Source organism: Zosterops lateralis (genome assembly GCF_965231275.1).
Source record: "Zosterops lateralis genome assembly, chromosome: W".
Taxonomy (NCBI): domain Eukaryota; kingdom Metazoa; phylum Chordata; class Aves; order Passeriformes; family Zosteropidae; genus Zosterops; species Zosterops lateralis.
The window spans coordinates 12,905,469-12,921,283 of record NC_139801.1 but is presented as its reverse complement, the minus strand read 5'-3'; the positions used below and the strand labels follow the sequence as shown (position 1 = coordinate 12,921,283).

General features: G+C 45.1%; 1 pseudogene across 1 annotated transcript in view; it reads left to right on the top strand.

Annotated features, from left to right (window-relative positions):
• LOC310922080 (hephaestin-like) overlaps window positions 1-10,651 on the top strand; it is a 44,075-nt pseudogene extending 33,424 nt beyond the window's left edge. The window contains exons 11-22 of the transcript XR_014592769.1: window positions 329-479; window positions 788-1,000; window positions 1,316-1,524; window positions 1,790-1,929; window positions 3,122-3,253; window positions 4,399-4,515; window positions 5,107-5,114; window positions 5,795-6,017; window positions 7,376-7,515; window positions 7,881-8,043; window positions 8,748-8,780; window positions 10,342-10,651. The product of XR_014592769.1 is annotated as a hephaestin-like (transcript). The remainder of the gene's footprint in view (window positions 1-328; window positions 480-787; window positions 1,001-1,315; window positions 1,525-1,789; window positions 1,930-3,121; window positions 3,254-4,398; window positions 4,516-5,106; window positions 5,115-5,794; window positions 6,018-7,375; window positions 7,516-7,880; window positions 8,044-8,747; window positions 8,781-10,341) is intronic.
• Window positions 10,652-15,815: the final 5,164 nt, after the last annotated feature.

Sequence of the window (15,815 nt, the reverse complement as noted above, 5' to 3'; positions counted from 1 at the left end):
GTGGTGTGGTCATCAGCCTGCCTTGTGTCTGGGTTCTGGTCTTGGGTCTGGTTTGGACAGACACCTTAGACGTGGGGAAGGAAGGGGGCACTGGCTTCATGGCCTTGGCTGAGTTTTGTTCATTTTGTTCATGGGAAATATAATGAAAAATAGTGATGCCTTTTGTGAAATAAGAGGAATGTTCAACATGAGTAAAGGGTCAGAATCCTGTTTCTCAATGAGCCATGTTTTAAAATAAAGGGGAATATAAGAGAAGCAAAACAGCTTTAACACTAAGGATAGTTAATTGTTGTGTTTTAAAAGTTAACAGCCATCATTGTAATTATAGAAAGGGATCGACAAAGAATTTTATCTTCTCTTCAACATGTTTGACGAGAACCTCAGCTGGTATTTAAATGCCAACATAAAGTACTACTTGAGGATGGAAGAGACATCTGTGAAAAAGGATGATGGCTTTGAGGAATCCAACAGGATGCATGGTATGGTTGGATGCTGCTCTATGACAGCAGGGATGAACCTGCAAAGTATGGGCTGATGTTCACCTAAAGGCTGAGCTGGGGGCTGGAAGGGCTGTGTGGTATTGGCCTGGAATCAAGCCAGGCTGGAGGCACCAGGTGAGACATGGACAAGCAGCACAGCTGTCTGGAGAAGTGTCTCAGTGTATTCAGGGGTGAATTGCAAACAAGTTACCCTTCTTCTGACTGGTAGGCCTGTCTTACAAAGTGTATGCTCAAAATCTCCTGGCTGACACCTGCCTGTAGAGAGTTAATTGCTTTCTCCTTTCCAGCCATCAATGGACTTATGTTTGGTAACTTGTCTGGTCTGGACATGTGTGAAGGAGACAAAGTGTCCTGGCACCTCCTGGGCTTGGGCAGCAAAGCGGATGTACATGGAGCTGTGTTTCAGAGAAACACCATGCAGATGAACAGGATGTGGAGAGATTCAGCCAATCTGTTCCCCCACACATTTGCCACTGCTTTCATACAGCCTGATAACAGTGGTGAGTGCCTGCACAGCTGACTGGGCAGATGGAAGATTCTCCCATTGTGGTATTTGCTTCTGTGGCAGATTCTCTAGCATGGTATGAAGTCTTACAGGGTGAGCTGTGCTACAGGTGCTTATTGTGTAAGAAAACTTCCTGAGATGATTTATGTATAGGACTTTGTTGTGCCATTCCTGCTTGATTTCTCCAATGACTTCTTTTAACCTTGGCCTGTGGCAACCAAGCTCCCTAAGCACCACAGAGATACACCAAGCACATACTGATGCTGGTTGGGGAAGCAACTGATTTCCTTGTTCATCCTGCCTTCCTCAGGGACTTTTGAGATCTACTGCCAGACAAGCAATCACTACCAGTCTGGGATGAGGCAACAGTACAATGTTTCCAAGTGTGGAAAGGAGCACTTCTTCTGCCCGTCGCTACACAGGAGTGTGGATGTTCTACATTGCGGTGGAGGACCTGGTGTGGGACTATGCACCCGACTGCAGCTGGGAGAGGGAACGGCACAACCCCTCTGCAGAGAGGTAGAGCCCACCTTCTGGGGAAGCCTGTGGCAGTGTCCCAGCAGACTCTGGTGGAGCCTGTTGGGTGTCTTGGCCACCCTGTCACCTGGTGCATATGCTGGTGGTGCTGCTGATGGGAGCGCAGCCCTCCATGTCATTATGCTCTCCTTTGCAGCCCAAGCTGGCTCTGGGAAAGCCCCTTCAGCTTATGAACCCCCTGACACAAGTTAGTTGTTTGTTCCCCATGAGGTTTTGGTTATCTCAGTGCTCATTCTGCATTTCTCAGCTATGCTGACATGTTTCTGAACAACGAGAATGGACTGCTTGGCTCCAGGTACAAGAAAGCAGTTTACAGGGAGTACACTGATGGCACTTTCCAAACCCCCAAGGCCAGGATAAGTGGTGATGAACATCTAGGGATACTGGGTAAGGATGTGTGCAGAGGGTTCACCTTCCTCTCACATACAGCAATGGAACTGGGGCACTAAAGCTGCAGTGGCTCACAGCTGTAATCTGAAGGCTCACTGGATATTTAGGCATCTGCTGTGTATGTAAGTGCAGAGAAATTGGGACTGTCTCCTACTCACATCTGCCACCTTGGAGACAGCAGTTAGAAGAGTCCTGTGCACAGCTTGTAGGAAAGCCTGGGCTTTTCCACTGGTCTTTGCAACACTGTTCTCTCATGGCTTGGGCAAAGCATGTTTCACAGCTGCATTTCTCTGACTATGGGACAGAAAAAACCACTGACTTCAGAGGGGTCTGAGAAATAAAGGAGAAAATCTGTAGCTGTGAGAAATGATTCTGGGGCAAAAGCAGGCAGCCTTGGGAAGTGGAGGAGCATTTTGCACTGACTAGTGGAGGTCTGTGGAGACAGAACTCTGTGTTATGAACCCAAGGCTGTAAGTGGTGTCAGGGCAGACAGGCTGAGGCAGCATCTGCCACTCAAAATAGGCTGCAACTCTGATTTGTAACACTGTCAGGCTCAGTTGAATAGTACCACATTTTTTGAAACCAATAGCAAGGGACAATCAACATGTGACATTTAGCATAACAGTATTCAGAAATCAAGCCTTAGCTGTGCTGGGCCCAGTTAAGATGTGTAACTACCTTCATTCTCCTCATTGTGAAAATCAGTCCAGTTTCCTAAGACTTGGATTGGGACTGACATCCAGTTCTCCTTTTGGGAGGTAGAGAAGAGGAAGGGGAACATCATAAATATTATAAGGTAATATTTCTGGGGAGAAGATGTTGAGAGAGGGGTGGGAATATCCCAAGAGATGTGCTGATGGATTTTGCTGGTCTCAGAATACACTCTTCCTGTTTCAAGGCCTGTCGCTAGAGGACACGAAAAGAACAACACTCACACCATCAGGTCATCAGGGCAAAAAGAGAGAGGTGTTTTTTTTTTACCTGAGTTTATATAGATTTTTGACAATGACCAGAGATTGGAGAATGAGGTTGACACCTCTCTGACCCCACTGGTCAAACTAGAAGTCCATCAATTGTCCCTCCTCCAGAGAGGAATGCTAAAACAATCACTTTGTTTGTTATAATCCGTGAGAAACTCCACTACAAAAATGCAAACATCAGAAGGCTGAAAAAGATCAGGGCAACAAAGGCCCTTTTCTGTGGGCAGAAGTTGGCGATATTCTTAACATTGTGTTCAAGAACAATGCCTTGTGACCCTACTCTATCCATGCACATGGGATGCTAGAGCAGCAGACTGGACATCCCCAAGTGGCAAATCCTGGTAGGTCCCTGTCTTTAGCTGCATTCCTGTGTGGGCTCAGAGCCAGACTGGTTTCCTTAAGCAACCTCAGATGTCCTGGTTTTGTTACAGTAGAGTGCTGGAACTGGACAATAACTGGTCTTTCAGGTCCAGCACAGTTTTAGTGATACCATTTGTGTGGGGATGGCAGCCATCTGGGACAGGTGTAAGACATTCTTCTGTGTGCAGCCTTATCCCCCCCACACTGAGTGTGGTCTCTGTGGGAAGGGGAAGGTGATGGTAGGTGACAGCTCAGCCGGTCCTGGGATGGAGGAGCCTCTTCTTTGGGATGCATGAGCACAATAGTATGAAAACAGTATGAAATAGGAGAAACACACAATTGCTTGCTGGGATCTGACTGAAATGGCCACTTTGTCTCATGATCCAGATGCCAATGTATTTAAATTTTGGTCCCCTCCAGCTTGCTCAGACAGTCAGGCTGTCAGCCAGATCCTGTCTGTGAAATGGGCTGCTAATATGAGAAAAGGGTGATTTTAATCAATTTGAATCAGCATCATAAATTCACTTCAAAGAGAAGAAAGATTATTTTAAGCTCCATCTGAATGAGCTTCCATGCTCATTCCATGATCAGATCCAGTCTCAAAAGCAGCAGATAAACTTGCATTGTGCTGGTACCAAGACAGTGTTTACATCCTGTGAGCCCTCTGTCTTGCTCTGAGAGGGGAGCTTCCACCCTGCTTTGTGTTTGGGGAAGGCAGATGCAATATCTGGCAAATACAGAATTGAATTTGGGCTTTGGAGACAGGATTTTCTTTTTCCATTTGGTTTTGCTGCTGCTTAGTGAGTGGGTGTGTCACCTGGTGTATTGTCGCCCTGATTCTTTAGCCTTCTGATGTTGTTTACATATTTTCTACTGGAGATTCCCACACATGTATAATAAACAAGTAGATTGTTTTCTCATCCCTCTCTGTGAAGGACTGCTGGTTTGGCCACTGGGGTCAGAGGGGTGTTCCCCTCATCTCCCAATCCTTGATCAAATTCCAAATCCTATTTAAACCCCAAATCATAATAAACTGCCCTTTTTTCCCTCACTTCAACCTGACGGGTGTGTGTCGTTCTTTCGTATTGTGCAGTGCAACAGTGTATGGTGCTGTTCTGTCCCACAGGTGACATTGTGACATACTGGTGGGAAGTTCCTGAGAGATCTGGTCCAGGGCCAAATGATTCAGCCTGTGTTCCTTGGATCTACTACTCTGTGGTGGACTGTCCTGGTTTGCAGTGTAGTATGTACACAAAGTATTTATTCTATCACCATCTTCATGAACTTTTGAAACCAGGTGAGGCAGTGTTTTCCCAAGCCCCTGCCTTTGGGGTGTCTTCTGCTAATGGCCCATCAACGCCTGGCCCATGACTCACAGGTAACTCCCTCCAGGAGTTATCTCTGTTTAATGGGCCATCGATGATCCACTTCACACTCCTCATCCCATTGTGAGATGCTCTGCCCAGGGGGAGGAGCCAAGCAGTCTCACCTGGATATAAGCTGGTATGTGGGACAGTGCAAGCAGCCCTGACCCACTGGATTCCCAGAGGAGCAGAGCTACCAGACCTTTCTACAGGATCACTGCTTCAGGAAGACCATCTCATCTGGACTGTTTCCACCATCCTGCTCAGGTTGTATTCTGACTCTGTCAGTGGTCCTTTGTGTTATCGCATTTATTTTATTTTTACCTTTTTACCTTTTTTCTTATTAAATTATATTTCTGACTTGGGGCCTCTCACTCATTTTGCTTTCAAACCACAACATGGACCCAGTAAAGGTAAAATAAAAGTTATAACTAGAAAAGCCTAATTAGGCCAATTTTTGCCCTGTTTAGAAAACAATGTGAGTTGGGTACAACTTAGAGATTGGCCCAGCCAGGAGGTAGAAGAATCACCTGGTAACATGTCCAGTCTTCTCATTGGAGAGGAAATCATCTGAATTTTTCCTGATTTCTGTCCTTATTTTTTTCCTAACAAACCTTCATAAAGCAATTCCACCATCTCTCCTTGCTACTAACCTTCCTCCAGTTATTTGTAGGCTATTAGAACATCTCCCAGTTGGTCATGGTTTTTACTCATGAGAGCCATAGGATTAATCTACAAAAGGCAGAAATTGTCCAAAATAAACTTTATGAATAAAGCAGGCAGATTTGGCCGTTGCTAGAAGTGTCATAGCACTGATTTCACAGGGCAACAACCTGGAGGATTCTGCAATAAACCGTCGCATTCAACCCAGTAATAATGGCTTTTTAATCTCAAGTTGCAGATGTTTTTGCAGTCACTGAGTGAAAAATACTTTGATACCATCCATATTTATGACTTTCGGATTTGCATTTATAAGAGCACGTACAGTTCCTGTGCTTTAGGGACTGATGCTCTCCAACACAGAATACTTGTATGGCAGCACTGGTTGTTTTAAGTGGGGTGATGCAGGAATAGAAAATGATTGCTGAAAGGCAAAGAACTGTGCATAGAAGAGGGTGAGAAGACCCTTGCCTCAGAGCTCTCCTTCCTTCTGATTAGGATATGTACAATGGGCTGATCGGGCCCCTGAAGGTCTGTTGGAGAGGGGTCCTGCAGTCCAGTGGGACCAGGAAGGATGTAAAGAGGGAGTTTGCTTTGCTCTTCCTGGTTTTTGATGAACATCAGTCCTGGTACTTGAAGAATGTGGAACATTTCAGTAAGGGAAACCACAAGGAGATCAACCTGCTGGATGAGAAATTTGTGGAAAGCAACAAAATGCATGGTAATGTTGGTGTTGATTCTGCAATCTCTCTAAGTAGGGAACCTGACGTGTGGTGAATGTCCTCATCCTTTTCCATTATCAGTGGCACAAACAGAATTAAACTGTCTGTTCTCAATATTACAGCACACCTACAGTCCAAACCTTTGATCTGCAGAGAAGGCTGATCATTGTGGCTGTCCCTGTAAGGAGGAATAGCAACATCCTGGCCAGAGAGGTTAATCTCTCATGTGTCTGAGTGACTCAGGAAAGGAAATAAAATCAAGCATAAAATTAACTTGTCAGACAAATTTAATTCTGTTTGTCTTGGGGACCATCAGAGGATGTTAGACATCAAATTAATTTTCTGAGCTATGTAGCAGCAAGATGTGGCTCAGTTGTTTTAGCTGTTTTAGGCTACTTCTACCATAGAAGGATGAACATGTTTAAATTAGTGTGTTATTTATGTTAGTTTCTCTCCATATTATATCTAAGATACCCTCAGCAAAACAGGTCCCTTGACAGTTGTGGAGATAAGAATACTGAGAATTTTGTGTACTGTCATTCCTACTGGTTTTGTATGGGTGAGATAAAGACTCTCCAAATACATGTCCATGAAGGTATAATTGTTAACCCAGTATTACAGCTAGCAGAACCAGCATGCTGAAGTTGGATACTTGTTTTAGGCTACACAAAGTGTCCAGGGCAGACCTGGGAGTAAAAACCTGGTGCCCTGCCCTCAGATCTTGACTCTTTCCATCTTATTCCCTCTGTTGTCATCTGAGCACAAAAGTCTCCATGTGTGTGCCATAGGAGTCAGTTCACTCACTGTTTTGATCCCTTTCCTGCATGTGCAGTCACAGCAGGATTCCTTCCAGCTGTGCTACTTGAGAGGTAAAGTCCTGCCATGCAGGGATTTTACAAGTGGTTGGAATGTGATGTGTGTGGCCAGCCTGAGGCACAGCACCACAGGGCTGCCCACTGGCAGGTTTTACTCCTTTTCAATGTTCATCAAGGAAATTGCCCAGACATTTATGTGTATGTAGGTATATACCTGTTTCTCCATCATTGGGCTGAAAATGCCATTTTTATGCATTTTGACTTCTAGAAGTAACCACTTCTGCTGGCTGACTGCAGGTTTTCAGCAAAGGTAGTTTTTGAGATTTATTTGAGGCCTTGAGTGCAAGTCACTTGTCCTGGCTGCGAGCAGAGTGGATAAGTAGCTGAGCTGGGGGGACTGTCCTGTGGGGGACAGTAACTGCTGATACACTGGGTGCTGGATGAGCTTTGTAGCCTTTAATTTGCCACCTTCCTCTGAGGAGGTGCAGCACCCATTCAGTTTCACTAACAGCCTTTTCCCCTCTGTGTTATTCCCTGCACAGCAATCAATGGCAGGCTCTATGCCACCTTGCCTGGGCTGACCATGTACCAGGGAGAGAGGGTGAACTGGTACCTGCTGGGAATGGGTCACGAGGTTGATGTCCACACAGTCCATTTTCATGCTGAGACCTTCATATACAAGGTAAGAATACCTGCTGATGGTAAAGCAGATACTGACCACTGATATCAGCACTTTTACTTGAATGTATTTGAATGTTTTTTAATGACTCTGAAGAAGCTTCACCCAGCTAGGAAAAGGATGTGGTTTTACATATGCCCATCTGATTCCCTGAGCCTCTGTGTTGTGCTGAGATGTCCAGCTTAATCCTTGTTAGGGTTAGGCATTACCAAATTGCTTTACAAGCTGCAGCCCTGGAGATGCTTTTTGAAAGCTTTGGGGTTTTTTGAGCATTAAAAAGCTGAAGTGGACCCCAGCAACACTGGCAGAATTTTGTTCCTGAGAAGATGCATTGAGCACTGCAGCTAATGGCCTCCCTTTTCTTACAGAATGACAAAAGCTACAGAGCAGATGTTGTGGATCTGTTCCCTGGGACCTTTGAAATGGTGGAGATGCTGGTTGGGAACCCTGGGACATGGCTGCTTCACTGTCACATGTCTGACCATATTCATGCTGGGATGGAGATCCTCTTCACTGTCCTGCCTAGAGGAGGTAGGAAGCTGTCACTGTAAAACATCCAGCAGCACTTCCTGCTACTGCTTTGAAATTCTGAGTGTTTGTATCTCAACTCTCTTACACACTACAAAAAGCCAGTTAATGGAGCAGATAATTACTTAAGTGTTATTAAATTATGATGTTCCCTTTAAATATGGTAATACCTGGAGCTGGAGTTAAAAACAAATTGTTTTCTGGAGTTTACATTACCTATGTTGTTATTCTGAGTTTGATTTTTAGCTTGTGTCTGAATTGCCATGTTCAGCTCTCAACCAGTAATTGCTCTTACTAAGAACCGGAAGGTGCTCAGAGGTGAGTGATGCTCATTACTGGATTTGGCTGCAATGGAGCCCACATGATGATGTGGTTTTAGATATATTACCAAAACAGTGAATGTCCTAGTGTTTCAGCTGTGGGTGACCAGTGCCTGCCCAGTGTCAGGACCATCTCTGTTTCTTCCTCAGCACTTTCCTTTTGAAGGCTGGAAAGGGTTGTGCACTGGAACTGGGGCTGCCTCTGAAGCAGGTGATACAAAAATTCTCATCTCATGTAGAGAGGGAAAACATGGACAGGACAAAGGACAGCCTGCTAGTCCTAGAAAACCATGCTGCCTCTGGATCTGATCCTTGCCAGATGTGCCTTGTTCTGGGCTTTGCCTGCTCAGCCCAACACCTTCTCACCCTCCCTTTGTTTCCTTTCAGAGTCAGAGCTGGAAGACTTGACTGCCACCCCACGTATGGTGTGTACCGCACTGCCAAACCCTGTCTGTGGGAAGGGGAGAGGGCAGATCCCTGAGCAATACAGAGGTTTGGATCTGTGTAAGGGGAGGGAGGAACACACACAGCACCCACAGCCTCTACTCTGCCAGCCTGGCAGTGCCTCGGTGCGAGGCCTTGCTTCAGTAGATAACAGGGAGGGCACCAGTCTGTCCTCAGGTGATAGAAATAAGGAAGTTGGGCTGGTTAGGCTTGTTTGCCTGTGTTAAAAGGAAAAGGTTAGTGACCTCACACCCTGTTGTGCCTGCTATGTATGGATTCAGATTCAAAGTATGAGCTTAGGTACAGGCAGAGATTTGGAGGAGGATGCCTGGGATAGGTTGTCCTCCCTCTTTGGACTGTCAATGACCCTGTGGTTTAGAGAAGTTTCACAATCATCTTTACAAGCTGAAGGGATGGATTCAGCATGCAAACAAGCACATCTGCCTTCTGCTCTGATGTTCCCCCAAGAAAAGAGCCCAAGGACATGCCTGGAGTTTTTTGAGTATTGTAAAGAACAGATGTAAGAAGACATTTGATTGAGCAGCACAGGGAGAAGGGGAGCAGTAGATACAATCCCTTTGAAATTTTCTGTGGTAGAAGTCTGAGTAGTGTACACTGGTGGTTTATTTTCCTGGTTTTTCATCTTTCTTCACAACTCAATTTTTCAGCTGCTGTGAGGAAATTCAGCTGAGATGATTTGAAAGCCAGTTCAGGCCAGCTACAAATGCAGCTACCTACCTGCAACTCAGCAGGCTTTCTCCACTATTATTTCAGTCATTTTCTCTCCAACATTCTCCTCACTCAAAATGGACAAACCAGAAGAGGAGTAGGAAATATGCGAGAGCGGTAGTGGCAATATTAAATAATTTGGTTTTATACCATGTGCAAATATAGCTTGTGTGTGCTCATCAGGTAGAAACCTTGGCCAACAGTTATTGCCTGAGCAGACAGCCCCTTTTCTCAGGAGGTGGCTGCTGCCTCTGTGTGGAGGCACAAGCAACCTCAGGATCTTGGTGACTCACCATGGGCATGGCTGAGTGAGTGCACTCAGTGGTGTGTAGGACAGCAGCCATGGGCACAGGGAGCATGGACTGGGGGAATTTGCAGCAGCCCCAGCCTGGACATGTGTTCTCATCTCTGGGCTGGGGACAGCAGTGGCTGACTGGGCTGGACACCTGTGAGACACTGTCAGGTTCTGGGGTGGAACAGGTTACAGAAGGAACCATCCATCTCAAATCTCTGTGTGGGCTGAGGGTCTGAAGGATGGATGGCACTGAGGCCTCCTTTGAATCATTAAATCATTAAGATTGGAAAAGACCTCTAAGATCATTAGGTCCAACCATTAACTCAGCACTGTCATGTCTACCACTGAAACATGTCTCTAAGCTCCATATGTACACATCTTTTGAACATTTCCAGAGATGGTGATTCCACTACTTTACATCAGGTTTTTCTTAATGCTCCTTTGTTGCATTTCTTGCAACCTTTCAGTTCTGATGTTGCTGGCTCTTGTTGAAAATACCTGTTTGTCTCTCAGGATTGCCACTTGAGGATGAGTCCCAGAAGCTGATGCTTTTTGGATCTAAGGTGGCCCAAGAGCAGATAGAGGCCACAGTCATCTCTCTGGTTGTTGTAGGAGTCCTGCTGCTCCTGGCTGCTGGTGTCCTCCTGGGAGCAGTCATCCATCTTGAGAGGCAAAGGAGGTTATGACACAATCGGAGATCCATCCTGGATGATGGATTCAAACTCATGTCTCAAAAGAATTCTGGTCTCTGAAAGCCATGTACAAACATTTTGAGCTGTGTGCTTGGAGCAGGGGTTGGATCCTTGTCCACAGTAAAGATTTTGGGGCATCATTTTGTGGGAATACACAAGACAAAGAGTCAGACAGATTTAATTGGCATAGCTAGTTTGATAACCAGAATGCCATGGCAGAAACAAACAGAACTTTGAAGATTACAGAATATGGGATTAAACTTGCTTACGGGAAGAGGAGAGATTCGCTCAGTCCCCTGCGAGAAAGATGTTGTAAAATGCATGAGTTGTTTGTATGATCTTTTAACTTAATTATTGTAGTAGAAATTATTAACCTTCCTGAAATGGTATATAAGCTTTTGGAAAACCTGAGTAAAATTGAATTCTGATCACGAATCAGTCTTCCCGTCTCTCCATCAACTGCTGATAATTAGTGCCCCGTGTGAGGAGAGAAGAACCAGCTATCTGACGGCAATTGGCAATGCCTCTGGAACTGATTGTGACGTTGAAAGAACTGCATTTGGGCCCACAATCACCTGTGTGCTGCGATGTGACAGGTAAGCCAGAAGAACTAAAAAATATAGAAGAAGGAATATCTGCCAAGAAAAATGTCTATGTATGGTCCTTCTGAGCTTGGCTGTCCAGCTAGCTCTGCTCTTCAGATACCATACAAACGAGTTAATCCTTTGGGTCCAGATTTCAGACAGAGACGTGACCTTGCTTGGAAGAATGGAGCGGACTCACACTTGGTGTTACTTAGGAGGTGTTTATTCAGGGCGAAAGCCCAGGTGGTCAAAGCGTGAGTGGAGTGTGAAAATTCTAGCTTGCCCTTATCAACATGGGCGTTACAGATGGAAATGAAGGGGAGGGGTTTAGGTACAGGGGGGCTGGACTTTGACATATAGGGGAAAAAGGGGTGTGGATGATACCCAAGGCCTGGCAGAGCCACCTGGCTTCGCCAGAGCCATCAAGTACCTGTGAGTGTCCACAGATAAGATACAAAGTTATACAATGGCCTAGGCCAGGCTATTATGTGAGTTGATTACAGTGATCAAGGGAAGCGGGGTGGGGGTGGATGAACACTTACAGAAACTTATTAACAAAAATTACAGACATTTCAGAAAACCCAAAATGCACACTGCAACATCTATGAAACCATGTTACGCCTCCTGAGCAAGCATGGATCCCCCATCCTTAAGTGAGACCTTAAGTCGCTCCTATGACGGGTGTCACGCATACTCCCCAATACCACCCCTTCTATTTTTACTCTCCTCTACTACAAGGTCAGTGTATAACTCTACGACCTGGCTACGCTGCCTGGCCATGAGTCAGAGCTTTGCCTGCTTCCTGCTTGGAGGGCAGTCATGGACGCGATTAAAAGAGAGGGGAAGAGGTGAGGGAAACCTGTGAGGCAACCACGAAGATGGCCCCTGCAGCCATGCTAAACCCAGAACTGCCCAGGTCCTGCTTCTCGTCCTCCGTCTGCACCCCCTCCCCGATGAAAGCCAGAGACAGAGCGCAGATGCCACCTGTAGCCTTTCTGCTATCCCACCAGTGACCCCAGAGCCGCCAAACCCTAACCAATTATGTGGACCCAGACTCTAGCAGTGATGGAGAGCCTTTCGACCCCGGCCCCGAAAAATATCTGGACTTATTCCCTTTGGATACGCATAACAATTTGTTACGGATAAGAAAGCCCTAAAGGACAGAGACTTTGCCTTTATTTCACTAATCGATGCCGCTTTAAGTTTCACCAGAATGGCCAGCTTTTACAGAGAAGCATCTCACAGCACGGGACTGCAAGTGCAGACACAAATCTTACAGCCCGCAGCAGCTGACACAGTAACCATGAGCAACCTTCATCTTCCAGCCAGCCCTGCACCCACTGGACTGTCTCCGACTTACATGCAGTCACTCTGAGAACCGCAAGCCTGGACATATTAACCAATAACACAGTAGCGTTGTCTAATTACTCAATTTTTTGTCTCCCTACAGGAAATCTATGGACCCTTAGTACTTGGTTATCAGGCCTTGATTATAGGTAAATCATCTACATCGGTAACAGGACTGTTTGTTTTGCCAGGAGTCATTGACTCTGACACGGCTGAGGAGGTAAAGATCATGGCTTGGATCTGCTAGCTGCCCTGTCTAGTCTCGGCCGGGGGCAATATAGCCTATAGCCCAAACTCATACCTTTCCCAGCAGTACCCTTATCTGCACCTCTCATAGCTACGCAGAGGGGAGGTGGGTTTGGTTCAACAAGGGTACCACAGATTTTCTGGACACAACTGTATCACATCTCAGCATCCCACATGCCAATGCAAAGTGACTCTGAAAGGCAAAGACTTAATTTTAACAGGTCTCATTGATACTAGTGCAGGCCTGATTGTTATCTCAAAAAGCCAATGACCTAGTGATTGGTCAGTTAACACTGCCTCAGGTACTCTCAGGTGTGGGTGGGAATAGTCAAAGCCTGCAGAGGACACAATGCAAATTGCTACAGTCAAACCTTTTGCACTGTCTGTCCCCCTGGTTTTGTGGGGGAAGAATCTCTTAACACAGTGGGGGTTTAAAATTGAAACAAATTTTTGTGGGGGGGTCATTGAAGCGCGCGACATTTTAAAACTAACCTAAAAAGAGAAAAATACAGTTTAGTGGATTAATGTCTCTTAAGTTCTTAACAGGAAAGGAGGAGCCAGGGATGGCACCCCTGCTGAGAAGAATGCAGAAAGCCCTTTTATGTTTTCAATTTTTTTTATCATTCTTTGATGGACCCTAACCAAAAAAGTTGCAGCCTTTGAGTGAGAACTTAATGCAGGGCTGCTTCTCTCCTTCTTTTGTTTAGTTTGTCATCAAACCTGGGTTGAATGCAAATGTGTTGAATGTGAGATACTGCGGTACTGTGCATCTCATAAAAGACGAGGTACTTGCTGTCAGTATGATCCATCGAGACGCAGCAGAAAAAATGCACAAATTCAACTAATAATGTGTGGGTATAAGTTTGGTCTACCTGAACAACTGGAAATTACTCCGGAGCAGTAGTTTACTGCTACTGAGAATAAGGATAAATTATGATTTCCCAAATATTATGGTATTTACTAAGAATTGTTTCTAGTGCTCAGACATAGCCTGTTGATCAACCCAAAACAAATGTTTGGATAACTCTGGCCAATACCAGAAGCTACTAAAAGCATTGTACAGAGCTCAAATCCTGTTAATACATGGGATCAGTGGACTCCTTACCTTCCTATAACACCCTTGGAACCACAAGAATTAGAACTCCTGGGTTCTGTAAAAATGGATTTTTGTGTTAATTTTAATTACACAGGAAAAAGTCAGTCTAAAGCTTGGGATGTTTCCCCTATCATCCTGTGAATAGGAATCAGACCTCTTGGTGTAATTATACTTCTGCCAGTCCTTCTAAGTCCAGTAACGCCCCCCTGTGGCTGCCACTGGGAATGTTCCTGGTTTGTGGAGATCGGGTCTGGGCAGCAATCCCTTCAGGAGGTCCCTGTAGTCTGGGACAGCTGACTGTGCTAACACCTAATACGTCTGTGATTTTACAGCACAGCTATCCCCACAGAACAAGGCGCACTTTGCATGCATTTGATGAATACTGTGATGATGAATTGTCTTTGTGGTCTGTGACCCAGATGAACTGGGCCTCTTTGCTTTTGCCAGGACTGGCTGCAAAAAAGGCCTTAAGTCAATTAAATAAGGTAGCCTGCTGGCTGGCAAAACAGACAAATGCCACCAGCTCTGCTTTGTCAAATTTATTAACAGATGTTGACAGTGCAAGACATGCCAGTTTTCAAAAACGGGCAGTGATTGATTTTCTTCTCCTGGCACAAGGCCATGGATGTGAGGATTTTGATGGAATGTGTTGTATGAATCTTTCTGATCACTCAGAATCTATCCATAAAAGCATTCAGCTGCTAAAGGATAGTGTGTTTAAACTAAAGGTAGAATCTGGATCTTGGCTAGATAACCTGTTTAGTGGCTGGGGTTTGACACCTTGGCTAAAGGATTTTTTTGGGATAGAAATGCATGTGATGATTTTGATAATAATTATGTTAGTTATGATACCTTGATTGCTTCAATGTGTGCAGAGATTGATTAATAAGGCTATTAAAGGGGTGTTTTGGGTTAATACAGAAGGGAGAGATGTGGGAATACACAAGACAGAGAGTAAGACAGATTTAATTAGCATAGCTAGTTTGATAACCAGAATGCCATGGCAGGAACAAACACACCTCTGAGATTACAAGAAGATGGGATTAAACCTGCTTATGGGAAGAGGAGAGATTCAATCAACCCCCTATGAGAAAGATGTAAAATGCATGAGTTGTTTGTATGATCTTTTAACCTAATTATTGTAGTAGAAATTATTAACCTTCTTGAAATGGTATATAAGCTTTTGGAAAACCTGAGTAAAATTGAATTCTGATCATTAATCAGTCTTCCCGTCTCTCCATCAATTGCCGATATTTCAATTGTGCACTGTACTTCTAAGAAGCTGAGGAGGGAAAGCTGGAGCCCTGACCTCTTCATATATTCTCCCCCGCCCTCTGTAAAGAAAATTCAGGAGAGATCCAAGGACCCTTTGAACTGACTGAAGATAAGTAATGATTAAAAAAGGTCCTTCTGGAATACTCTTCTTCCCCAAGGAAGAGAGGGGACATTTTCTTCTCTCCAGAACAGCTCCTTGGTCTTTCCTAGCAGAATAGCTTAGGCCAGATTTCAGTCTTGCTCCATTGCCAGAACCAAGTTGGGAATTGTCTCCCAAGAAATTGTGAACCATTAATGTAATTAATTTGAAGGAGAGGAAGATAATATTTTCAGTTTTGTGAATCAATGAAGAATACAGAAAAAAGATTGTTAATTTAAAGTTGGATTGCTGTTTTTGATTAGTAAGTGGGCAGACAGTAATTCAGGGCACTGCATGCCACTGTGACAACCCCATCAAGGACCATGACGAGCTGTGCCTCACCATCAGCCTTGCTGTGACACATCCTTTTGCTCTTTGCTGGGGGCGAAACTGGGAGTGAGTGGTGGGACCAGAGTTCTGTAGCTCACCTGTGAGCTGTGGTAGCCATCTTCCAGCATCAGCAGAGACCACACATATCACCATAACATCCTGTGTATACCCACACATCCCACAGTCTCATCCCCCTGTGGGTCAAGTACCAAGCCCTTCCCTATGAAATGTGTCCAGCTCCCTCCCCTGAATCCCCATTACCCAAATGGATGCAGGCT